Source organism: Schistocerca gregaria, chromosome 3 (assembly GCF_023897955.1).
Source record: "Schistocerca gregaria isolate iqSchGreg1 chromosome 3, iqSchGreg1.2, whole genome shotgun sequence".
Taxonomy (NCBI): domain Eukaryota; kingdom Metazoa; phylum Arthropoda; class Insecta; order Orthoptera; family Acrididae; genus Schistocerca; species Schistocerca gregaria.
The window spans coordinates 34,189,667-34,216,359 of record NC_064922.1 but is presented as its reverse complement, the minus strand read 5'-3'; the positions used below and the strand labels follow the sequence as shown (position 1 = coordinate 34,216,359).

At 50.1% G+C, this 26,693-nt stretch overlaps 8 non-coding genes across 8 annotated transcripts; all 8 read right to left on the bottom strand.

Moving 5' to 3' along the window:
• Positions 1–9,009: 9,009 nt before the first annotated feature.
• Trnar-ucg (transfer RNA arginine (anticodon UCG)) lies at positions 9,010–9,082 on the bottom strand. Its single transcript has one exon. It is a non-coding gene; the product is annotated as a tRNA-Arg (tRNA).
• Positions 9,083–9,996: 914 nt separating this feature from the next.
• Trnak-cuu (transfer RNA lysine (anticodon CUU)) lies at positions 9,997–10,069 on the bottom strand. The gene has a single exon. It is a non-coding gene; the product is annotated as a tRNA-Lys (tRNA).
• Positions 10,070–10,521: 452 nt separating this feature from the next.
• Positions 10,522–10,594, bottom strand: Trnar-ucg (transfer RNA arginine (anticodon UCG)). The gene has a single exon. It is a non-coding gene; the product is annotated as a tRNA-Arg (tRNA).
• Positions 10,595–11,487: 893 nt separating this feature from the next.
• On the bottom strand, positions 11,488–11,560 carry Trnak-cuu (transfer RNA lysine (anticodon CUU)). The gene has a single exon. It is a non-coding gene; the product is annotated as a tRNA-Lys (tRNA).
• A 452-nt stretch (positions 11,561–12,012) lies between these two features.
• Trnar-ucg (transfer RNA arginine (anticodon UCG)) lies at positions 12,013–12,085 on the bottom strand. The gene has a single exon. It is a non-coding gene; the product is annotated as a tRNA-Arg (tRNA).
• Positions 12,086–13,514: 1,429 nt separating this feature from the next.
• On the bottom strand, positions 13,515–13,587 carry Trnar-ucg (transfer RNA arginine (anticodon UCG)). Its single transcript has one exon. It is a non-coding gene; the product is annotated as a tRNA-Arg (tRNA).
• A 6,248-nt stretch (positions 13,588–19,835) lies between these two features.
• Trnak-cuu (transfer RNA lysine (anticodon CUU)) lies at positions 19,836–19,908 on the bottom strand. The gene has a single exon. It is a non-coding gene; the product is annotated as a tRNA-Lys (tRNA).
• Positions 19,909–20,371: 463 nt separating this feature from the next.
• Positions 20,372–20,444, bottom strand: Trnar-ucg (transfer RNA arginine (anticodon UCG)). Its single transcript has one exon. It is a non-coding gene; the product is annotated as a tRNA-Arg (tRNA).
• Between the last annotated feature and the right edge of the window lie 6,249 nt (positions 20,445–26,693).

Below are 26,693 nucleotides of genomic sequence, written 5' to 3'. Positions count from 1 at the left end.
GACACGACGCGGACAGTCATGCCTTAAATGACCCGATTCATTGCATATATGGCACGTAGGGGTTTGACCAGTATAAATCACGTGTGCTTTATGCCCGTCAACAGTTATATGAGATGGGATATTCGTCTTTACTTCCATCTCTACCGAACGAATACCATTGAAGCTCTGAATTTTAAATTGCTTCGACCAACGTTCGTTAACTATATCCTTTACCTCACCATATTGAGACAGGGCAACCTTGATTTTCTCATTATCTATCTCGATAGGTAAATTTAACACCCGCACAGATCTATAAAGAGCATCAGCTCTCCTGATAGCCACTTTACTTGTAGTGCCGTCTCTATGCAAAAATTCGACATAATACCCGAATTTTCCAATAATTTTATCGACCGAAACGGGATCCAAAAACTTTACGAAAACACAGTAGTTGTCAGTATCTAGCTGAGTGGTATGCACCTTATCAGAATTTATGCCAAGTACCTGATCAAGCCAATCATGAATTTCCAGAGCAGTCGGCTGAACACGTCGTGTTTCCTTAGCAAAGGCAAAAACCAGCGTATTCTTCCTATCAGTTGTAGCCATGGTATGCAGTAATCAAGGGGAGATTCCGGTAATTACCGAAAACTCCACAAACGACAAATAATCGTCGATAGAAAACAAAAAAACAGATCACACAGGAGGCAGAAGAATCACAAGTTACACACGAATAAAATCACAAAACTCAAAAACACCGAAACGCAAAAGTAAACACTGGCGAAACACTGACTACACGCAGCAAAAGGAGGCACGTCCGTACGCGTCGGCAGATAGAGCCAGAATAAACGCCACTGATTCCCAAAATTCGTCTTCCTCCTGTGAGGATGGAACTCACGAGCCCTGGTTTACTAGATCAGTGCTCTACCACTGAGCTAAACAGGCGCGGCCTAGCGGAACTTTTGCGTTCTTCGTGCGTACGGTCGTCTGAATCATCAGACTTCAGCTGACAACACTTCATATTTTCGACTAATATTTGCAGCTATGGCGACCCATTACTGCTTGGCTACACATCTGACACGTAGCCGTGTTCTCTCCAAACAAAACCACCTGCACTTCAGAACATGACTTTCACACATATCTACAAAATCACCTTCACCTTCAAATACAGTTTTCTTGCGACTGATTGAGACGTAGGCAAATTTTAAAGTTGCTACTTCCATTACATCACGTTAATCAGAAAATCGGTAATTTACATCTGCAGCGGAAAGAAACTCCGTTCCGCCCAGCGTAGGGCTCGAACCCACGACCCTATGATTAACAGCCTCATTCTCTACCGACTGAGCTAGCCGTGCTGCCTCGTTGGATACCTGCTGGGTAGCAGATCACACTGTACTCGTTTGGGTTGGTTGGTCCCCTTACAGAATCTCTCCATGCTGCCTAATGTTTTCCTAACGTCACACTCGTCACGTACTTCACTTTTATTTCATAATCGTTTTTGAGAGGTAAAGGAATTGCACGACAATCTGCAGAGCTAGCGGCGTCAAAATTAACACACATACTTGACGTGACTCAAAAGCCGAACGAGTTACTTTCCGACGTTGTTTTAGATGTGCAAGTGCCAGTCAAACCTCGCGGTGAGGGCACTCTGCCGACCATTTCGCTAGTTAACACCGGTCTTGTTGTGTGTGTTTCAAGCTCAAGACCATCTCCAAGCACAAAATGGTCAACAGCAACATTCAGACGGTTTCGTACTGCACAATTGCTACATTAAAACGGTATGTTTCTTTTTCAGAACTGGAAAAACACGAGCGTGACAGGATTCGAACCTGCAATCTTCGGATCCGAAGTCCGACGCCTTATCCATTAGGCAACACGGTCACTAACGACCAAGTATAACTTATATACGACTCATCTCGAAACGCTCACGCCCCTCAGGAATTGTGTTTTCGTTCCACACAGCCGCTGCCCCTTACTCTTTCCCACCCATTCGTTACATTCAACCTCTTACGAGACCGACCAAACATAGACAGGAAAACAAGACCACACACTTTGCGCATTCGGAATCGATGGCAGGATGTCCCTCGAAGCATTTGCTACGATGGCCATTTGCTACTTCTGCAGAGGCGGTGGCGGCGGCGGCGACGACGACGACGACGACGACGACGACCGCGAGGGGCTCAGAGATTTGTGAGAAATTCATCTATAAAATGTAATTCAGACTGCCTCGTCCCACCTTATGCCGTACCGCTTTGGCAAATGCTTTATCTGCGCCATTCGCCTTAATCACATCTGAGAGTAATTCTTAATAAAACGCCTCTCGCTAATTGTTCGTCATCACAGATACTGTTTGCTATACGGCCATGACGCGCAACTCATTTCCAAAATTCGTCTTCCTCCTGTGAGGATGGAACTCACGACTCCTGGTTTACTAGACCAGTGCTCTACCACTTTTTTCTTTTTTTTCTTTTTTTACCTGTAATCTTCGGATCCGAAGTCCGAGGCCTTATCCATTTTTTTCCATATTTTTTCCATTTCTTTTACACCTTAACCAATTTTTTTTAGATAACAACGACCCCTGGTTTACTATACCAGTGCTCTACCACTTTTTTATTTTATTTTTTTTTAAACGAGCACTTCCGGTACCGGGAATCGAACCCGGGCTTCCTGGGTGAGAGCCCGGTATCGTAGCCACATTTTTTTTCTTTTTTTTTTATTTTTTTTCTGATCCATTTTTTTTCTTCTGTTTAGTAAAATGCGGTAAACAATCAGGGAGAGGCAAAGTGGGCAGTGGTCGTGCAATCCGAGGCCTGGCCACAATGTCTCCCACCATAACTGTCACCATGTCACCCTACCTCTACTGCGAAATAAAGAAAAAACTGGGGCTTGACTCCGCCGCCGGTAACAGAAAAACAGAAAATAATCCGAAGACGAAATGGTGCTTCCAAACGCAGTGTGAATTAATTATGTCCATTTCATATTTATGCAGGAGAGTAGGGAAATCCGTGCATTTTGCACCGCATGATTGCATCTCGCTCCTCAATCAATGTTAATAATTGATGAACAAAATAAATTAAAATTCTTCTACTGTTGTTCTCTCTATCGTATCTTCTGTTCTAATAAAAAAAAAACTAGGAAATACAGTTTCGTGGAAGGCATCCGCCAATGAGACGTAACGCGCTACATCAAACGAGCTGTTATTTTCTGAATCCGACGAATTATCAAGATGACACACTCGTAAAGTCGTCCCCGCACTAACGTCTTTTGTCTTCACTCTGGGCGGCCGATAGGAGAGTGGAATCCACCATGTCGGAAAATGGCTGTAAGCACTCCATCCTATATTGGCTGTGAAATGATTGTGTGGCTTAAAAAGTTTGCAAAATTAGCTTTGTAGCTGTTAGTCTTCTGCAGTCGATGGTGCTGTATCATTAAATACAGAAGAAAGTCTTCTTTACTCGTTTCGTTCACATTGAAAAGATAGTAAACTGTGTGGCCTTTAAGCCAGTTTACTGAATTTCGTTTGGTCTGCGGGTAAGGCACCACCTCCGGAGTGAGGAAGTCGGCTGGCGTTATGGTGGCAGGGCATGTTCTAGTGATGCTTGCCAACAACTGTCTGATGAGCGTCCAAACATCTCGCACTGTTTCGCAGACAAATCTGTGTTCCTCGCTATCTTGTACCCGGCATATGTTGCATAAGGGTGAATCGGCCAGATGAATGGAATGGAGCCTGGCATTGGTTGCTGTTTTACGGTTCACCGTTAGATACCAAGACGCTCGCACGTGAGACGGTAAATGTCGTGAATGAATATTATCCCAAATGACCCGCCAATTGTGAGCTGGATATTTCTCTTCGATGGTATTCCGGGACGTGGACTGTATCAAAGTCTTATACAATTGCTTCACCACCGTTATTTCCTTCTCCGGAATTCTTTGTCGAGCATAACTATATTCCAAAAGGAAGTATTTTAAATGGTAAAGGTTGTGTGGAATATGATGTACATCAATCGGGGGGTTGAGGTCCGCTGGTGATATTTCGTTGAGCAGGTGAGCAGTGAGACAATGAGGAGATTTTGTCCACACCTTATACATACTGCTTAGATAGAGCGCCTGTGCCTTCTTATAAACATCAGTGAGGTTTAATCCGCCCTTCCGAGTAGGGAGCGTCAACGTAACAAATTTAACTTTGAAGATATTGCCTCTGGTCACGAAATGGCCAAGAGTGGACAGCATTCTATTCGCAATGCCACTGGGAAGAGGCAACACTTTGGCTACATAGTTGATCTTCGAGACGATATAGGTGTTGACCAGTTCAACTTTTTGGAGAGCATTCAGTTGCCTAATACTATGCTGTTGTACACATGCCCTGACCTTGTGAAAAAATCTCTATAATTTACAGCAATGGTATTCTGTATCTTCCGGCGAAACTCAAGTCCTAAGCACTGTATACTGGTAAGTTCTCGTAATCGGGCATGGTTGGGGAAATATATTCCCCGTCCGACATTCATGATTCCAGATTTTTGCCAGTTCACCTTCGCCCCTGATGCCACCGCATATCGTTGAAGTATTTCAAGTGAGGTCCTCACTTCTTGCGCGTTCACGACAAGAAAGCCGACATCATCTGCGTACGCACGGCACACAATCTTCTGTCTATTGATTTCCAATCCCTGCAAACGTTCAGTTAGCGTAGCAAGCAGAGGTTCTATGGCGATGGCAAAGAGAGCCATCGACATCGGACAGCCTTGCCTCACCGAACACGCGATATCAATCGCACCACTGAGGCGACCATTAATTTGGATTCGCGAAGTACTATTACGGATCATATTGTCGATTACTTGCGTGAACTGGTGCGGAAATCCCAATTCTCGCATGACGTGGAAAAGGAATCGGTGGCTCACTCTGTCGAATGCTTTTTCAAAGTCTATCATTAAGAGGGCGCATTTTAATTTGCAGGCCTCCGCTACGGCTATCACAACTCTGTAATCCGTGAGCGTGTGGTAAATAGATCTATTTCTACCAACACTCGTTTGATACTGTCCTGTGATTGTGGACATGACATTTTGAGCCGTTGGCTGAGGACACGGGCGAATAGTTTATAATCACTATTTAACAACGTGAGAGGTCTCAAGTTTGTTGGGTTGTCACTGCACGGGTTCTTGGGCAGTAAAACAACAATTCCCTGTCGAAATTCCTGCGGAATAACGTTACATGGGTTCATGAGTTCGTTACATATGGCAAGTAGCTTCGATTTCATCTGCGGCCAGAAGGTTTGATATACTTCTGCAGGTAGGCCGTCCGAACCTGGAGATTTATTTTTCGGACTCCGTAGGATAATGTCTGTTAATTCATCTTCTGTCACCTCTGTAATAAGCTGATTAGCCTCTGTGGGGCCGAGTCTCCGTGATAAATTTGTCTTAAAATCCACAAACACGGTATCATCTGTTATTTTATTGGACATCAGGTCTCGATAGTACTCTTCAATCGCACTCAAGATTGCACTTTGTTTAGTAACTATGGCACCGGTGCTGGTTCGGATCTGTGTAAGGATTTTCCGACGGCCTCGTCGACTTTCACGTAACATGTGATACATGGCAGCCTCTTCTTCTTGCACCGTCGTAGGAACTCGCGCACGAACTTGAAAACTTTCCAACTGTTTCCGTTGCAGCGTTAAAATTTTTGCCTGAATTCTTTTGATCTGTGCAAAATTGCGGATATCGGTCGCGTCAAATTTATGTAACTCCCGAAGACACTGAAAATAAAATTCCATCGTCCGTTTGTGCCACTGATTTTTCTGACGGGAGTAAATCATTAAAGTTTTCCTAATTTGAGGTTTGGCGCATTGGAGCCACCACTCGATCGCGGAGTTGTAGGAATTGAATTTACGTTCACAGACCGTCCAAGTGGACAGGAAGGCTTCTCAACATTCAGTATCTTGCAAATGTGCAATGTTGAACTTCCATAACCCTCGACTCCGGTAGGTTTCCTGTTGTTTCATGTTGACGGAACAGATATAGGCAGCATGGTCGGAAAATACAGTAGGCCATATTTCGGTCTGTAGCAGGTGTTGCTTTAAATTACACGATATGTAAATTCTATCTAACCTACTTGCCGAATGACTGGTAAAATGTGTAAAACCCACTGCCATTCCGTGCGTAGACGTCCAGGTGTCAGTTAAGCGGAGTTCTTGAATGATCTGTTCTAATTCAACACACCGATCAAAGTGCGGAGTTTGATCTATTTGACTAAGCACACAATTGAAATCTCCGCCAAAAATGACATCAGTGTAGTTGGTCCCGAAGAGGGGAAGGATCTCGTGGCGGAAAAATTCTGCACGGCGTTGCCTATTACTGGACCCAGAAGGTGCGTAAATATTAATCAGTCTGATGTTATTGACAGTTACTGCTATCCCTCTGCCGGTCACAAGTTTTGCCTCACAATTGGCAATGATCCCTTCTTTTAAGAGTAATGCTGTTCCAAGTTCGAAACCGTTGCCAGGGTTTATGAACGCGTTATACCCGGCTATGTGGTCTAACTCGATATCACTCACTTCCTGAAGCATTGCTGTATCTATGTCAGCTGCGTATAACAAGTCTTGTAAGATTTTCAGATTCAAATCGCTACGTATCTTACTGATATTGAGAGTCATGATCTTGTAGGCCTGCAAGGTGGTCATTGATGTTCCGTACGAAAGGAGTAGACGTTAGGATACGTCAGCTAGCTGTCAATTGGAGGCGCTGACAGTTTCGGTCGTTTGAGTAGCCATGGCAACGTGGACTTTGCTTCCATCAACTACTGAGAGAGGGGGCAAGGAGCCAGTCGCGGGTGTTGAATCCTCCTGCATCTCTACATCATCTTTATTCGTTTCACACTCGTCTGCCCAATTAGGAGAGGAAAGGGTGCCTACTGGTTCAGGAAACGGTGGATTCGTATGCGGTGGCTCAGTGTTCTGAATCGGCATCTCATCTTGTCTGCTGTCGGACGTCGCGGGCGGCTCCGACACGGTGTTGTCAGATCGTGGTGCGTTACGTGAGCGCGAAGTCGAGGCGACAGCGTCAGCTGGTCCTTCTTTTAAATTCTGGCCGATTAATTTTGCCTTTCCCCGCAAGCTCGGTGCTGTATCTTCCGCACCTTGATGAGCCATCCTTCGTTTTTTTATTTTTCTTCGGAGATCTATTACCGCGTATTACTGCGTCAGAGTTCGGCATCGTTTCAGTCACTTGTTCGGACATGGTAGCAGGAGCCAGGGACATCTCCGTTAACTCAGCACCCTGTATGGGTTGTTCTACCACCATATCACTGGTCCTGTTAGTGTCATGGGTTTCAGAAACAGCCATCCCGGACGTGACTGGAGTGTCCGGTGATGCTACATTAACTGCGAGACTGGGTCCGGCAGGTGGATCACGAATCGGTTGTATTGCCGGCTCACCGTGAGCAACCGACACGTACGATGCCGGTAATGTTGACATTGCGGGAGGGCGAACACTCTCTCCGGTTGGAAGTTGAACTACACGACGCTGTAAACATCTAGCACATGTCCTAGGTTGGCCATCATACATTACGACTGCACGGTACCCACAAACCGTGACGTACGACGGAAAATGTCGTTGCAAGTCTACTTTAAGCTGCCTGACGCCATTCAACACCGGATATTTATGAGCCGGAGACCAACGTTCAGCAAAGTTACTCAAAACTTTGCCATATGGCGATATCGCAACATTTATCTGATCGGCTGGTACCTCAAAGGGTAGTTCAAAAATGCGAATTGTTCGAAGTCCAAGCCCTGCGTGGGAAACAGTAACTACACCCACATTGCCATCAATATGCTTAAACTTCAAACCGGAACTGAAGGAGTCAACTATTTTGTCACAAAAATCGGCATCTCTCATCTTGATATAAACTATGCTAGACAAAATCGACAAATGTATACCAATAATCTGATCGATTCCAATTTTCATCACGTCTTCGATTAAATCCTCGATTTCGAAAGAGGTTGGTCGAGCAAATGAATTACCGAAAGTTAACTTCAAAGTATCTATCCTCATAGCTTGTGTCATCACTGATTCATCAACATCATTACTCACACGCAAGAATAACCGCTGCTAGCGAGCGACTTACCCCGCAGAAGTAAACAAGCCAGCCACAGCGCTGAGCACAGACATCACTGAGCTAAAGAGGCGCGGCCTACCGGAACTTTTGCGTACTTCGTCCGTACGGTCGTCTGAATCATCAGACTTCAGCTGACAACACTTCATATTTTCGACTAATATTTGCAGCTGTGGCGACCCATTACTGCTTGGCTACAAATCTGACACGTAGCCGATGTTCTCTCCAAACAAAACCACCTGCACTTCAGAACATGACTTTCACACATGTCTACAAAATCACCTTCACCTTCAAATACAGTTTCCTTGCGACTGATTGAGACGTAGGCAAGTTTTAAAGTTGCTACTTCTGTTACATGACGTTAATCAGAAAATCGGTAATTTACATCTGCAGCGGAAAAAAACTCCGTTCCGCCGAGCGTAGGGCTCGACCCCACGACCCTGTGAATAACAGTCTCAGGCTCTACCGACTGAGCTAGCCGTGCTGCCTCGTTGGATACCTGCTGGGTAGCAGATCACACAGTACTCGTTTGGGTTGGTTGGTCCCATACAGAATCTCTCCATGCTGCCTATTGTTTTCCTAACGTCACACTCGTCACGTACTTCACTTTTATTTCATAATCATTTCTGAGAATTAAAGGAATTGCATGACAATCTGCAGAGCTAGCGGCGTCAAAATTAACACACATACTTGATGTGACACAAAAGCCGAACGAGTTACTTTCCGACGTTGTTTTACATGTGCAAGTGCCAGTGAAAACTCGCGGTGAGGGCACTCTGCCGACCATTTCGCTAGTTAACACCGACCTTGTTGTGTGTGTTTCAGGCTCAAGACCATCTCCAAGCACAGAATGGTCAACAGCAACATTCAGACGGTTTTGTACTGCTCAATTGCTACATTAAAACGGTATGTTTCTTTTTCAGAACCTGAAAAACACGACCGTGACAGGATTGGAACCTGCAATCTTCGGATCCGAAGTCCGACGCCTTATCCATTAGGCCACACGGTCACTGACGACAAAGTACAACTTATATATGACTCATCTCGAAACGCTCACGCCCCTGAGGAATTGTGTTTTCGTTCCACACAGCCGCTGCCCCTTACTCTTTCCCACCCATTCGTTACATTCAACCTCTTACGAGACCGACCAAACATAGACAGGAAAACAAGACCACACACTTTGCGCATTCGGAATCGATGGCAGGGTGTCCCTCGCCGTATTTGCTACAATGGCCATTTGCTACTTCCTTCAGAAGCGGTGGCGGCGACGACGACGACGACGACGACAACCGCGAGAGGCTCTGAGATTAGTGAGAAATACATCTATAAAATGTAATTCAGACTGCCTCGTCCCACCTTATGCCATACTGCTTTGGCAAATACTTTATCTGCGCCATTCGCCTTAGTCACATCTGAGAGTAATTCTTAATAAAGCGCCTGCCGCTAATTGTTCCTCATCGCAGATACTGTTTGCTTTACGGCCACGATACGCAACTGATTTCCAAGATTCGTCTTCCTCCTCTGAGGATTGAACTCAAGAACGCTGGTTTACTAGACCAGTGCTCTACCACTGAGCTAAACAGGCGCCGCCTAGCGGCACTTTTGCGTACTTCGTCCGTACGGTCGTCTGACTCATCAGACTTCAGCTGACAACACTTCATATTTTCGACTAATATTTGCAGCTATGGCGACCCATTACTGCTTGGCTACACATCTGACACGTAGCCGTGTTCTCTCCAACCCAAAACAACTTGCACTTCAGAACATGACTTACACACATGTCTACAAAATCACCTTCACCTTCAAATACAGTTTTCTTGCGACTGATGGAGACGTAGGCAAATTTTAAAGTTGCTATTTCCATTACATCACGTTAATCAGAAAATCGGTAATTTACATCTGCAGCGGAAAAAACTTCCGTTCCGCCCAGCGTAGGGCTCTAACCCACGACCGTGTGAATAAGAGTCTCATGCTCTACCGACTGAGCTAGCCGTGCTGCCTCGTTGGATACCTGCTGGGTAGCAGATCACACTGTACTCGTTTGGGTTGGGTGGTCCCATACAGAATCTCTCCATGCTCCCTAATGTTTTCCTAACGTCACACTCGTCACGTACTTCACTTTCATTTCATAATCATTTCTGCGAATTAAAGGACTTGAATGACAATCTGCAGAGCCAGCGGCGTCAAAATTAACACACATACTTGATGTGACACAAAAGTCGAACGAGTTACTTTCCGACGTTGTTTTAGATGTGAAAGTGCCAGTCAAAACTCGCGGTGAGGGCACTCTGCCGACCATTTCGCTAGTTAACACCGGTCTTGTTGTGTGTGTTTCAGGCTCAAGACCATCTCCAAGCACAGAATGGTCAACAGCAACATTCAGACGGTTTCGTACTGCTCAATTGCTACATTAAAACGGTATGTTTCTTTTTCAGAACTGGAAAAACACGACCGTGACAGGATTCGAACCTGCAATCTTCGGATCCGAAGTCCGACGCCTTATCCATTAGGCCACACGGTCACTGACGACCAAGTACAACTTATATACGACTCATCTCGAAACGCTCACGCCCCTGAGGAATTGTGTTTTCGTTCCACACAGCCGCTGCCCCTTAGTCTTTCCCACCCATTCGTTACATTCAACCTCTTACGAGACCGACCAAACATAGACAGGAAAACAAGACCACACACTTTGCGCATTCGGAATCGATGGCAGAGTGTCCCTCGCCGCATTTGCTACAATGGCCATTTGCTACTTCCTTCAGAAGCGGCGACGGCGACCGCGAGAGGCTCTGAGATTTGTGAGAAATACATCTATAAAATGTAATTCAGACTGCCTCGTCCCACCTTATGCCATACTGCTTTGGCAAATACTTTATCTGCGCCATTCGCCTTAGTCACATCTGAGAGTAATTCTTAATAAAGCGCCTGCCGCTAATTGTTCCTCATCGCAGATACTGTTTGCTATACGGCCACGATACGCAACTGATTTCCAAGATTCGTCTTCCTCCTCTGAGGATTGAACTCACGAACGCTGGTTTACTAGACCAGTGCTCTACCACTGAGCTAAACAGGCGCCGCCTAGCGGCACTTTTGCGTACTTTGTCCGTACGGTCGACTGAATCATCAGACTTCAGCTGACAACACTTCATGTTTTCCACTAATATTTGCAGCTATGGCGACCCATTACTGCTTGGCTACACATCTGACACGTAGCCGTGTTCTCTCCAACCCAAAACAACTTGCACTTCAGAACATGACTTTCACACATGTCTACAAAATCACCTTCACCTTCAAATACAGTTTTCTTGCGACTGATGGAGACGTAGGCAAATTTTAAAGTTGCTATTTCCATTACATCACGTTAATCAGAAAATCGGTAATTTACATCTGCAGCGGAAAAAAATTCCGTTCCGCCCAGCGTAGGGCTCGAACCCACGACCTTGTGAATAAGAGCCTCATGCTCTACCGACTGAGCTAGCCGTGCTGCCTCGTTGGATATCTGCTGGGTAGCAGATCACACTGTACTCGTTTGGGTTGGGTGGTCCCATACAGAATCTCTCCATGCTTCCTAATGTTTTCCTAACGTCACACTCGTCACGTACTTCACTTTTATTTCATAATCATTTCTGAGAATTAAAGGAATTGCATGACAATCTGCAGAGCTAGCGGCGTCAAAATTAACACACATACTTGATGTGACACAAAAGCCGAACGAGTTACTTTCCGACGTTGTTTTAGATGTGAAAGTGCCAGTCAAAACTCACGGTGAGGGCACTCTGCCGACCATTTCGCTAGTTAACACCGGTCTTGTTGTGTGTGTTTCAGGCTCAAGACCATCTCCAAGCACAGAATGGTCAACAGCAACATTCAGACGGTTTCGTACTGCTCAATTGCTACATTAAAACGGTATGTTTCTTTTTCAGAACTGGAAAAACACGACAGTGACAGGATTCGAACCTGCAATCTTCGGATCCGAAGTCCGACGCCTTATCCATTAGGCCACACGGTCACTGACGAACAAGTACAACTTATATACGACTCATCTCGAAACACTCACGCCCCTGAGGAATTGTGTTTTCGTTCCACACAGCCGCTGCCCCTTAGTCTTTCCCACCCATTCGTTACATTCAACCTCTTACGAGACCGACCAAACATAGACAGGAAAACAAGACCACACACTTTGCGCATTCGGAATCGATGGCAGAGTGTCCCTCGCCGCATTTGCTACAATGGCCATTTGCTACTTCCTTCAGAAGCGGCGGCGGCGACGGCGACGGCGACCGCGAGAGGCTCTGAGATTTGTGAGAAATACATCTATAAAATGTAATTCAGACTGCCTCGTCCCACCTTATGCCATACTGCTTTGGCAAATACTTTATCTGCGCCATTCGCCTTAGTCACATCTGAGAGTAATTCTTAATAATGCGCCTGTCGTTAATTGTTCCTCATCGCAGATACTGTTTGCTATACGGCCACGATACGCAACTGATTTCCAAGATTCGTCTTCCACCTGTGAGGATGGAACTCACGAACCCTGGTTTACTAGACCAATGCTCTACCACTGAGCTAAACAGGCGCCGCCTAGCGGCACTTTTGCGTACTTCGTCCGTACGGTCGTCTGAATCATCAGACTTCAGCTGACAACACTTCATATTTTCGACTAACATTTGCAGCTATGGCGACCCATTACTGCTTGGCTACACATCTGACACGTAGCCGTGTTCTCTCCAACGCAAAACAACTTGCACTTCAGAACATGACTTTCACACATGTCTGAAAAATCACCTTCACCTTCAAATACAGTTTTCTTGCGACTGATGGAGACGTAGGCAAATTTTAAAGTTGCTATTTCCATTACATCACGTTAATCAGAAAATCGGTAATTTACATCTGCAGCGGAAAAAAATTCCGTTCCGCCCAGCGTAGGGCTCGAACCCACGACCGTGTGAATAAGAGTCTCATGCTCTACCGTCTCAGCTAGCCGTGCTGCCTCGTTGGATGTCTGCTGGGTAGCAGATCACACTGTACTCCTTTGAGTTGGGTGGTTCCATACAGAATCTCTCCATGCTTCCTAATGTTTTCCTAACGTCACACTCGTCACGTACTTCACTTTTATTTCATAATCATTTCTGAGAATTAAAGGAATTGCATGAAATCTGCAGAGCTAGCGGCGTCAAAATTAACACACATACTTGATGTAACACAAAAGCCGAACGAGTTACTTTCCGACATTGTTTTAGATGTGAAAGTGCCAGTCAAAAATCGTGGTGAGGGCACTCTGCCGACCATTTCGCTAGTTAACACCGGTCTTGTTGTGTGTGTTTCAGGCTCAAGACCATCTCCAAGCACAGAATGGTCAACAGCAACATTCAGACGGTTTTGTACTGCTCAATTGCTACATTAAAACGGTATGTTTCTTTTTCAGAACTGGAAAAACACGACTGTGACAGGATTCGAACCTGCAATCTTCGGATCCGAAGTCCGACGCCTTATCCATTAGGCCACACGGTCACTGACGACCAAGTACAACTTATATACGACTCATCTCGAAACGCTCACGCCCCTGAGGAATTGTGTTTTCGTTCCACACAGCCGCTGCCCCTTACTCTTTCCCACCCAATCGTTACATTCAACCTCTTACGAGACCGACCAAACATAGACAGGAAAACAAGACCACACACTTTGCGCTTTCGGAATCGATGGCAGGGTGTCAGTCGCCGCATTTGCTACTTCTGCAGAAGCGGCGGCGACGACGACCGCGAGAGGCTCTGAGATTTGTGAGAAATACATCTATAAAATGTAATTCAGACTGCCTCGTCCCCCCTTATGCTGTAACTTTTTTTTTTCCTTTATTGTCATTTTATACCTACAAAGGTAGGCCGGCAGCGGCCTAATATGCCGCTCTTCGGCCACAAGAAACATACAAGAGATAAAAACAGGAAGACATAATCTCAAAACACAGACATGGAGGACAAAAATCAGAAGACAACAGAGAATAAAAAGAATTGAAGTCGTTCACCGACGCAGCACTGTTTCAGTTTAAAAAAAAAAAAAAAAAAAAAAAAAAAACGGGCAGCACAGCACGGAACAGAGAACACTAGCACAGGTGAACGGTGGAGCAGAAAACGAAGAAACACTCGAGGCACAGACCGGACGAAATACACGGACACTGCGGAGATGGGCTTCAGCGCTTGCAGGGGCACTGTCCACACCGAAAAGCTGGGGGCCTGCCAAGGGAAAAAACAGGGGGAGGGAAAGAGGGCGGGGGAGATAGGATGCCAGGGAGGAGGAGGGGAGAAAACGAAAAGAGGGGGGTGGAAGCCCAGGGAGAGGGGGAGGGGAGGTAAGGATGGAAGGAGGGAGAGAGGGAGGGAGAGAAGGGAGAGAGGGTGCTCACAGGAAAATGAGAGGAGAGGGGAAGGCAAGGCTCAAAGTTGGTAGGAGGGGTAGATGGAGGGGAGGAGGGCATCATCCGGGAGGGGGAGTCGGCGGAAGCCACCTTGGGAGAGGGTGTGGAGAGTGTGAAGATGGAGAGCAGGTGGGATACAGGAGTACAGGCGCGGCAGGGGGTTGGGGTGGGAGAGGATGGAAGAGACAAGCGGGTGGGGAGGATCAAGCTTGCGGGAGGTGTAGAGGATCCGTATCCATTGGAGGAAGAGGAGGAGGTGTGGGAAGGGGATGAGGTCATAGAGGAGCCGCGTGGGGGAAGGGAGGCGGATGCGATAGGCGAGGCGGAGTGCATGCCGTTCAAGGATTTGAAGGGATTTGTAAAAGGTAGGCGGGGCAGAGATCCAGGCGGGATGGGCATAACAGAGGATAGGGCGGATGAGAGATTTATAGGTGTGGAGGACGGTGGAGGGGTCCAGACCCCATGTGCGGCCAGAAAGGAGCTTCAGGAGGTGGAGTCGGGAGGGTGCCTTGGCTTGGATTGTCCGGAGATGAGGGGTCCAGGAGAGGCGACGGTCAAGGGTGACGCCAAGGTACTTGAGGGTGGGTGTGAGGTTAATAGGACGGCCATAAATGGTAAGATAGAAATCAAAGAGACGGAAGGAAGGGGTGGTTTTGCCTACGATGATTGCCTGGGTCTTGGAAGGATTGACCTTAAGCAACCACTGGTTACACCAAGAGGTGAACCGGTCCAGATGGGATTGGAGAAGGTGTTGGCAGCGTTGCAGGGTGGGGGCAAGGGCAAGGAAGGCGGTGTCATCGGCGTACTGGAGAAGGTGAAGGGGGGGTGCAGGTGGAGGCATGTCCGCCGTATAAAGAAGGTAAAGAAGAGGGGAAAGGACGGAACCTTGGGGCACACCGGCAGAGGGGTAGAAGGTGTAGGAATCAGTGTTGTGGATAGTGACATAGGAAGGGCGGTGGGAAATGAAGGAGGCGATCAGACGGACGTAGTTAATAGGAAGAGCAAAGGTTTGGAGCTTGAAGAGGAGACCAGAATGCCACACACGGTCATAGGCGCGTTCAAGGTCAAGGGAGAGGAATATGGCGGAGCGACGGGAGTTGAGTTGTTCGGAGAGGAGGTGAGTGAGGTGAAGGAGAAGGTCATCGGCAGAGAAGGATGGTCGAAAGCCACATTGGGTGGAGGGAAGGAAGCGGTGCCGGTGGAGATGCTGGTGGATGCGGCGGGTTAGAATGGATTCCAGGACCTTGCTGAAGACCGAGGTAAGGCTTATAGGACGGTAGGAGGAGACAGCGGAAGGTGGTTTATCGGGTTTGAGGAACATCAGGATCCGGGAGGGTTTCCACAGGTCGGGGTAGAAGCCGGTGGACAAGACCACATTGTACAGCCTGGCCAGGGTGGAGAGGAAAGGGGCAGGAGCTTCACGGAGGTGATGGTAAGTAACACGGTCGTGACCAGGAGCAGTGTTGCGTTTGGTGCGGAGTATATCGATGATGTCTTGAGTAGTTATAGTGTTATTGAGTTCAGTGTGTGTAATGTTGTCCAAATACTGGAAGCCAGGAGCTAGTGGAGGGATAGAGGTGTCAGTTCGATCGCGGACATCGGGGAAGAGGGAATAATCGAACTGGGGATCGTCAGGGATGGTAAAGACATCGGTGAGGTAGGAGGCAAAATGGTTGGCCTTACTAAGGTTGTCAGGAAAGGGATTGTCATTATGAAGGAGGGGATAGTAAGGGGGGGGGGGGTTTTGATCCAGTAAGGCGGCGGAAGGCTGACCAGTATTTGGACGAGTTAATAGGTAGGGTAGCAGTAAGACGGGTGCATGTCTGTCGCCAGTCCCGGCGTTTCTTAGCCGCGAGCAAGTTCCGGATGTGTCTCTGGAGTTGCCGGTGGCGTTGTAGTGTGTCCCAGTCACGCGTGTGGAGGAAGGCACGGTAGAGACGACGGGATTCTCGAAGGAGGAGGACGGCCTGTGGGGGTAAAGTGGGACGGTGCGGGTGGATGGCGACGGTAGGGATGTGGGCCTCCACGGCCTCAGACTAGGTCTGCTAGAGAAAGGATGCGGCATGGGTTGTGTCATGTGGGCGGTGGTAGGTGAGGGGGTGGCTATCGACTCGGGTAGTAAGGGTATCCCGGTATGCATTCCAGTCGGCACGGGAGTAATCATGGACATACTTGGGGGGAGGGTCAAGGCGAGGATCGGGACGGGGGCGACGACCGTCTGATATGGTAAGAAGGACACGGAGATGGTCACTGCCAATAGGGTCGAGGACGTCCACCGCTATGCGGCCAAGGAGGTTGGGGGAGGCTAGGACGACATCGGGTGTGGTATTGGATTCAGGGCGGGTGTGTTGGGGAAAAGGAAGGACATCTCCTTGGATGGTGGCGAGGAACCGATGCCACCGCCGTAACTGGGTGGCGGAGCGACTATGGATATTGAGATCTGCGGCAATCATGTAGGAGGAGAAGGTACGGTCGATGTGGGAAAGGAAGTCAAAAGGAATAGGGGCAGAGGGGCGGACATAGATGGTGGCGCAGGTAATGGTGAGGCCGGGGAAGAATCGACTAAGGATCAGGTGTTCCGTGGGGTTGGGAAGGAGGGGTTGGAGCCGAACAGGGATCTGGCGATGGTGGCCAATGGCAACTCCGCCACGCGCTATCGGGAGGGGGTTGTCAGAGCGGTGAAGGAGGTAGGGCGAGGTATGGACAGTATGGTGGGGCTGGAGAAATGTTTCGTTTAGGAGGAAGGCATCCACGCGGTGGGTGGTGAGGGTATGCGTAAGGAGATTCTTGTTGACAGGAAGGGAACAGATGTTGTTAAACAGGATACGTTGCTGTCGCGCCATAGTGGGAATTTAGACGAGGGTGTCGAGACGGGAGAAGGTAAAATGGGCCTGGTTATGGGAGTAGGTGGCGTAAGTGTTGAGCTGGAAGACGGAACGGGCGGCAAGGGATATCTGCTGGAGGGTGTGGGGGCGCTGAAAGGGGTGGATGTTCTGAAGGACAACGGTTACAAAGCGGATGATGTCCTCAGCTGTGGGGAGGGGACGGAGGGAATTGCCGGGAGGGGTGGGGGCATCCAAGGGGCGGACAGGGACAGTGAGTTCAGGAGCGGAGGGAGGGGGTCGGGCCTTGCACTTTTGGGAGTAGGTTGGGTGTTGGAGGTTACAGGTGTTACAGGAGGGGGGGGGGGACTGAAGGTTGGGGCACTGCCGGAGGAAGTGTGCTTCTATTGCAGTGCGGGCAGACGGGGGCCTCGCGGCACTCAGATGTAGGATGTGCATTGTAGCGCAAGCACCTCTGGCAGCGGATGGACTGTGGAAGGGAGTGGGAGGGGTCGACCTTATAACGGCGTTTGAAAAGGAGGGCACCCTCCTTGAGGAGGAGGTCTATGGAGGGAGCATGCTCGGAGAACACCCGCATGAGGCGGGTGGGGCCGGCTGGATTGTGAATCCGGCGGACAGCTCGAACCTCTAGATAGGGATGGGCCTTCAGCTCCGCCAACACCTCCTCCTCCGTGATCATCGGGCTAAGCCGAGTGATCACGGCAGTGAGGGTCGGTGGGCGACGGGGCGGCCGGGGTTGTCGGGATGAGGAGTGGGAGGGAGCAGGGGCAAGGGAGGCATGGGGACCAAACCGGGTGAGGGGAATGCGGGAGAGGATGTCGGAGTGGAGGGTGGGGCTGGGGGATGTGATCAGGACGGAGTCCCAACGGGGGGTGAGAAGGGAGATCGGGGCTCCGGGGAAGTGCTGGCGGAGGAGAAGGGTAAGATTGCGGGCCTCCAGGAGAGAGGGATCAGGGTGAGAAAGGAGGTACCTGTAGGAGGGGGAGGTAGAGGAGGGAGTAGATAGGGCAGGTGGGTTGGTATCCATGGCATCCTGGGGGGTTGGAGGGGGGAGAGTCTGCGACTTCTTGGGAGCAGAAGAGGCTGGGGTGCCGCTGGGACGTTTCACAGCGGGAGAGGGATGGGAAGAGGTGTGGGGGATGGGGACGACCGGGAGATGGCGGGAGATGGCAGGTCCCACCGGCGGTGCAGGCACTGGTGGTGGTGCTGGTGTTGGCGCTGGAGCTGGCGCCACAGAAGATGCAGTGGCAGTGGTTGGCACTGGCGATGGCGAGGGCGATGGTGATGGTGATGGTGATGACGATGATGATGGTGTGGCGTGGGTGGCAACAACCCTGGCGGGGGTGGCATGAGTTACATGTGGGAGGGGAGGGAATGGGTCACGTGAGGCATGGGGGGTAGGAACAGGGGAGGGAGCAACAAAAGGAGCGGGGGTGGGAAGAGTGAGGAGGGGGGGAATATATGGGGGAGGCGGTGATTGAGCACACCACGTGATGGTGGTGGCAGCAAGTGAGGGGGACGTGTACACGATTGCAGTGGTAGTGGCGGTAGTTGTGGGGGTTGTCATGGTGAGAGGATAAGTGGGAGAGGGGAAAAGAGGGAAAATAACAGGGGACAGTCAAAGGACAAGGAAAAGAGACTGACGAAGAGGAAGGGTAAGACGTAAGCAGAGACGACAGAACGAAAGACGGGCAGGGAGCGGCGGCGGCGGCGGCGGCGGCGTCGGCGGCGGTCGGCAACAGCAGCAGCGGCAGGAACCGGATACGATGGCGGCAACCGGCGTCGGCGGGAGACCGGCGCCGGCGGCGGCGGCGGCGGCTGGGACCAACAGCGGCAAAGGCTCGGGACAACGGCAGCTGCAGCGATCACTGAAACTCCTAGCACTTCGATATTAACGACAATAATATCGAAGCGCGCAACCCTCTCGAGTTACGCCGAAGATGATGCCGTACTGCTTTGGCAAATGCTTTATCTGCGCCATTCGCCTTAATCACATCTGAGAGTAATTCTTAATGATACGACTGTCGCTAATTGTTCCTCATCACAGATACTGTTTGCTATACGGCCACGATGCGCAACTGATTTCCAAGATTCGTCTTCCTCCTGTGAGGATGGAACTCACAAACCCTGGTTTACTAGACCAATGCTCTACCACTGAGCTAAACAGGCGCCGCCTAGCGGCACTTTTGCGTACTTCGTCCGTACGGTCGTCTGAATCATCAGACTTCAGGTGACAACACTTCATATTTTCCACTAATATTTGCAGCTATGGCGCCCCATTACTTCTTGGCTACACATCTGACACGTAGCCGATGTTCTCTCCAAACAAAACCACCTGCACTTCAGAACATGACTTTCACACATGTCTACAAAATCACCTTCACCTTCAAATACAGTTTTCTTGCGACTGATGGAGACGTAGGCAAATTTTAAAGTTGCTATTTTCATTACATCACGTTAATCAGAAAATCGGTAATTTACATCTGCAGCGGAAAAAAATTCCGTTCCGCCCAGCGTGGGGCTCGAACCCACAACACTGTGAATAAGAGTCTCATGCTCTACCGACTGAGCTAGCCGTGCTGCCTCGTTGGATACTTGCTGGGTAGCAGATCACACTGTACACGTTTGGGATGGGGGGGGGGGGGGGGCTCCCATACAGAATCTCTCCATGCTGCCTAATGTTTTCCTAACGTCACACTCGTCACGTACTTCACTTTCATTTCATAATCATTTCTGAGAGGTAAAGGAATTGCATGACAATCTGCAGAGCTAGCGGCGTCAAAATTAACACACATACTTGATGTGACTCAAAAGCCAAACGAGTTACTTTCCAACGTTGTTTTAGATGTGCAAGTGCCAGTCAAAACTCGCGGTGAGGGCACTCTGCCGACCATTTCGCTAGTTAAAACCGGTCTTGTTTTGTGTGTTTCAGGCTCAAGACCATCTCCAAGCACAGAATGGTCAACGGCAACATTCAGACGGTTTCGTACTGCTCAATTGCTACATTAAAACGGTATGTTTCTTTTTCAGAACCTGAAAAACACGACTGTGACAGGATTCGAACCTGCAATCTTCGGATCCGAAGTCCGACGCCTTATCCATTAGGCCACACGGTCACTGACGACCAAGTGTAACTTATATACGACTCATCTCGAAACGTTCACACCCCCTGAGGAATTGTGTTTTCGTTCCACACAGCCGCTGCTCCTTATTCTTTCCCACCCATTCGTTACATTCAACCTCTTACGAGACCGACCAAACATAGACAGGAAAACAAGACAACACAGTTTGCGCATTCGGAATCGATGGCAGGGTGTCAGTCGCCGCATTTGCTACAATGGCAATTTGCTACTTCCTTCAGAAGCGACGACGACGACGACGACGACGACGACGACGAACGCGAGAGGCTCTGAGATTTGTGAGAAATACATCTATAAAATGTAATTCAGACTGCCTCGTCCCACCCTATGCCATACTGCTTTGGCAAATACTTTATCTGCGCCATTCGCATTAGTCACATCTGAGAGTAATTCTTAAAAATGCGCCTGTCGCTAATTGTTCCTCATCGCAGATACTGTTTGCTATACGGCCACGATACGCAACTGATTTCCAAGATTCGTCTTCCTCCTGTGAGGATGGAACTCACGAACCCTGGTTTACTAGACCAATGCTCTACCACTGAGCTAAACAGGCGCCGCCTAGCGGCACTTTTGCGTACTTCGTCCGTACGGTCGTCTGAATCATCAGACTTCAGCTGACAACACTTCATATTTTCGACTAATATTTGCAGCTATGGCGACCCATTACTGCTTGGCTACACATCTGACACGTAGCCGTGTTCTCTCCAACACAAAACAACTTGCACTTCAGAACATGACTTTCACACATGTCTACAAAATCACCTTCACCTTCAAATACAGTTTTCTTGCGACTGATGGAGACGTAGGCAAATTTTAAAGTTGCTATTTCCATTACATCACGTTAATCAGAAAATCGGTAATTTACATCTGCAGCGGAAAAAAATTCCGTTCAGCCCAGCGTAGAGCTCGAACCCAAGACTGTGTGAATAAGAGTCTCATGCTCTACCGACTGATCTAGCCGTGCTGCCTCGTTGGATACCTGCTGGGTAGCAGATCACACTGTACTCGTTTGGGTTGGGTGGTCCCATACAGAATCTCTCCATGCTGCCTAATGTTTTCCTAACGTCACACTCGTCACGTACTTCACTTTTATTTCATAATCATTTCTGAGAGGTAAAGGAATTGCATGACAATCTGAAGAGCTAGCGGCGTCAAAATTAACACATATACTTTACGTGACTCAAAAGCCGAACGAGTTACTTTCCGACGTTGTTTTAGATGTGCAAGTGCCAGCCAAAACTCGCGGTGAGGGCACTCTGCCGACCATTTCGCTATTTAACACCGGACTTGTTGTGTGTGTTTCAGGTTCAAGACCATATCCAAGCACAAAATGGTCAACAGCAACATTCAGACGGTTTCGTACTGCTCAATTGCTACATTAAAGCGGTATGTTTCTTTTTCAGAACTGGAAAAACACGAGCGTGACAGGATTCAAACCTGCAATCTTCGATTCCGATGTCCGACGCCTTATCCATTAGGCCACACGGTCACTGACGACCAAGTACAACTTATATACGACTCATCTCGAAACGCTCACACCCCCTGAGTAATTGTGTTTTCGTTCCACACAGCCGCTGCCCCTTAGTCTTTCCCACCCATTCGTTACATTCAACCTCTTACGAGACCTACCAAACATAGACAGGAAAACAAGACCACACACTTTGCGCATTCGGAATCGATGGCAGGGTGTCCCTCGCCGCATTTGCTACGATGGCCATTTGCTACTTCTGCAGAAGCGGCGGCGACGACGACGACGACGACGACAGGCTCTGAGATTTGTGAGAAATACATCTAAAAAATGTAATTCAGACTGCCTCGTCCCACCTTATGCCGTACTGTTTTTTTTTTTTTTTTTTTTTTTTTTCCTTTATTGTGATTTTAATACCTGTGACAAACAGGTAGGCCGGCAGCGGACCAAGTATGCCGCTCTTCGGCCTCAGAGTATACACAGAACAGAGATGAGTGAGATATAAAAACAATCAAGACGGCGGGGTACAAACAGTAGACAAAACAGAGTTAAAACGGAGTCGGTCACGTGCGTAGCACAATGGATAAAAGCGGAGAAACACGGTGCACAAACGCAGATGGCAGATGGCCACACGTGAACCAGCGGGGCACAAACGACGAAACACAAACACACTGCAGGAGAGTCGAGGCACAAACACATGCGATGGTCTTCGGCGTAGGACGATGAAAGTAACTGATGGAAGACAGCAGAGTCGTGGCCTGCCAAGGGGAAAAGGTGTGGGGAAGAGGAGAGAGAGGGGGAGGGGAAGATGCCAGTGGAGGAGAGGGATGGAGGAGAAGGGGGAGGGTAGGGGGAGTGGAAGCCCAAGGAGAAAGGGGAGGGGAGGGAGGGAGAGAAGGGAGAGAGGGTGCCCACAGGAAAAGGAGAGGAGAGGGAAGGTAAGGCTCAAAGTTGGTAGGAGGGGTAGATGGAGGGGAGGAGGGCATCATCAGGGAGGGGGAGTTGACGGTAGCCACCGAGGGAGAGGGTTTGGAGGGTGTAAAGATGGAGAGCAGGTGGGATATAGGAATGCAGGCGCGGCAGCGGGTTGGGGTGGGAGAGGATGGGAGAGACAAGAGGGTGTGGAGGATCAAGCTTGCGGGAGGTGTAGAGGATCCGTAACCGTTCGAGGAAAAGGAGGAGGTGCGGGAAGGGAATCAGGTCATAGAGGATCCGCGTGGGGGAAGGGAGACGGATGCGATAGGCGAGGCGGAGCGCATGGCGTTCTAGGATCTGAATGGACTTGTAGAAGGTAGGAGGGGCAGAGATCCAGGCGGGATGAGCATAGCAAAGGATAGGACGGATGAGGGACTTGTAGGTGTAGAGGATGGTGGAAGGGTCCAGACCCCATGAACGGCCAGAAAGGAGCTTAAGGAGGCGGAGGCGGGAGCGTGCCTTGGCTTGGATCGTCCGGAGATGTGGGTTCCAGGAGAGGCGACGGTCGAGGGTGACACCAAGGTACTTGAGAGTAGGTGTGAGGGTGATGGGACGGCCATAAACAGTAAGATAGAAATCAAGGAGACGGAAGGAACGAGTGGTTTTGCCTACAATGATCGCCTGGGTCTTGGAAGGATTGACCTTGAGCAACCACTGGTTACACCAAGTGGTGAACCGGTCAAGATAGGATTGGAGAAGGTGCTGGGAGCGTTGCAGGGTGGGAGCGAGGGCAAGGAAGGCAGTGTCATCGGCGTACTGGAGAAGGTGTAGGGGAGGTGCAGGTGGAGGCATGTCTGCCGTGTAAAGGAGGTAGAGAAGAGGGGAAAGGACGGAACCTTGGGGCACACCGGCGGAGGGGTAGAAGGTGTAGGAATCAGTGTTGTGGATGGTGACATAGGAAGGACGGTGGGAAAGGAAGGAAGCGACCAGACGGACATAGTTGAGAGGAAGAGCAAAGGTTTGGAGCTTGAAAAGGAGACCGGAATGCCACACACGGTCATATGCGCGTTCGAGGTCGAGGGAAAGGAAGATGGCGGAACGACGGGAATTGAGTTGTTCGGAGAGGAGGTGAGTGAGGTGAAGGAGGAGGTCATCGGCTGAGAAGGACGGCCGAAAGCCACATTGGGTAGGGGGGAGGAGGCGGTGTTGGTGAAGGTGCTTGTGTAGGCGGCGGGTAAGAATGGATTCCAGGACCTTGCTGAAGACCGAGGTAAGGCTGATGGGACGGTAGGAGGAGACAGCGGAAGGCGGTTTGTCGGGCTTGAGGAACATCAGGATCCGGGAGGTTTTCCACAGGTCGGGGTAGTAGCCGGTGGACAGGACCACATTGTAGAGCCTGGCCAATGTGGAGAGGAAGGAGGCAGGAGCTTCACGGAGGTGACGGTAAGTAACACGATCGTGACCGGGAGCAGTGTTGCGTTTAGGGCGAAGTGTAGCAATGATATCTTGAGTGGTGATTGGGGTATTTAGTTCTGTGTGTGTGATGTTGTCCAAGTACTGGAAGCCAGGAGCAAGCGGGGGGACAGAGGTATCAGTTCGATCACGGACATCAGGAAAGAGGGAATAATCGAACTGGGGATCGTCAGGGATGGTAAGGATATCGGAGAGGTAGGAGGCGAAATGGTTGGCCTTACTAAGGGCATCAGGGAAGGGGTGGTCATCATGAAGGAGAGGGCAGTAGGGAGAGGGTTTAGATCCGGTAAGGCGGCGGAAGGCTGACCAGTACTTGGACGAGTTGATAGGTAAGGTGGCATTAAGACGGGTGCATGTCTGTCGCCAGTCCCGGCGTTTCTTTGCCGTGAGTAAGTTCCTGATGTGTCGCTGTAGTTGCCAGTGGCGTCGTAGTGTGTCCTGGTCACGTGTGTGAAGGAAGGCACGGTAGAGCCGGCGGGATTCACGCAGGAGAAGGACGGCCTGTGGGGGTAAGGTGGGGCGGTGCGGATGGATGGCAATGGTAGGGACGTGGGCCTCCACGGCCTCAGACAAGGTCTGCTGGAGAAAGGAGGCAGCACGGGTAACGTCATCAGGTTGGTGGTAGGTGAGGGGGTGGCTATCGACCTGGAGAGCAAGGGAGTCCCGGTAGGCATTCCAGTTGGCACGGGAGTAATCATGGACATACTTGGGGGGAGGGTCAAGGCGAGGATCGGGATGGGGGCGACGACCGTCTGATATGGTAAGAAGGACAGGGAGATGGTCACTGCCAATAGGGTCGAGGACGTCCACCGCTATGCGGCCAAGGTGGTTGGGGGAGGCTAGGACGACATCGGGTGTGGTATTGGATTCAGGGCGGGTGTGTTGGGGAAGAGGAAGGACATCTCCTTGGATGGTGGCGAGGAACCGATGCCACCGCCGTAACTGGGTGGCGGAGCGACTATGGATATTGAGATCTGCGGCAATCACGTAGGAGGAGAAGGTACGGTCGATGTGGGAAAGGAAGTCAAAAGGAATAGGGGCAGAGGGACGGACATAGATGGTGGCGCAGGTAACGGTGAGGCCGGGGAAGAATAGACTAAGGATCAGGTGTTCCGTGGGGTTGGGAAGGAGGGGTTGGAGCCGAACAGGGATCTGGCGATGGTGGCCAATGGCAACTCCGCCACGCGCTATCGGGAGGGGGTTGTCAGAGCGGTGAAGGAGGTAGGGCGAGGTATGGACAGTATGGTGGGGCTGGAGAAATGTTTCGTTTAGGAGGAAGGCATCCACGCAGTGGGTGGTGAGGGTATGCATAAGGAGATTCTTGTTGACAGGAAGGGAACGGATGTTGTTAAACAGGATACGTTGCTGTCGCGCCATAGTGGGAATTTAGACGAGGGTGTCGAGACGGGAGAAGGTAAAATGGGCCTGGTTATGGGAGTAGGTGGCGTAAGTGTTGAGCTGGAAGACGGAATGGGCGGTAAGGGATATCTGCTGGAGGGTGTGGGGGAGCTGAAAGGGTTGGATGTTCTGAAGGACAACGGTTACAAAGCGGATGATGTCCTCAGCTGTGGGGGGGGGACGGAGGGAATTGCCGGGAGGGGTGGGGGCATCCAAGGGGCGGACAGGGACAGTGAGTTCAGGAGCGGAGGGAGGGGGTCGGGCCTTGCACTTTTGGGAGTAGGTTGGGTGTTGGAGGTTGCAGGTGTTACAGGAGGGGGGGGACTGAAGGTTGGGGCACTGCCGGAGGAAGTGTGCTTCTATTGCAGTGCGGGCAGACGGGGGCCTCGCGGCACTCAGATGTAGGATGTGCATTATAGCGCAAGCACCTCTGGCAGCGGATGGACTGTGGAAGGGAGCGGGAGGGGTCGACCTTATAACGGCGGTTGAAAAGGAGGGCACCCTCCTTGAGGAGGAGGTCTATGGAGGGAGCATGCTCGGAGAACACCCGCATGAGGCGGGTGGGGCCGGCTGGATTGTGAATCCGGCGGACAGCTCGAACCTCTAGATAGGGATGGGCCTTCAGCTCCGCCAACACCTCCTCCTCCGTGATCATCGGGCTAAGCCGAGTGATCATGGCAGTGAGGGTCGGTGGGCGACGGGGAGGCTGGGGTTGTCGGGATGAGGAGGGGGGGGGGAGCAGGGGCAAGGGAGGCATGGGGACCAAACCGGGTGAGGGGAATGCGGGAGAGGATGTCGGAGTGGAGGGTGGGGCTGGGGGATGTGATCAGGACGGAATCCCGACGGGGGGTGAGAAGGGAGATCGGGGCTTCGGGGAAGTGCTGGCGGAGGAGAAAGGTAAGATTGCGGGCCTCCAGGAGAGAGGGATCAGGGTGAGAAAGGAGGTACCTGTAGGAGGGGGAGGTAGAGGA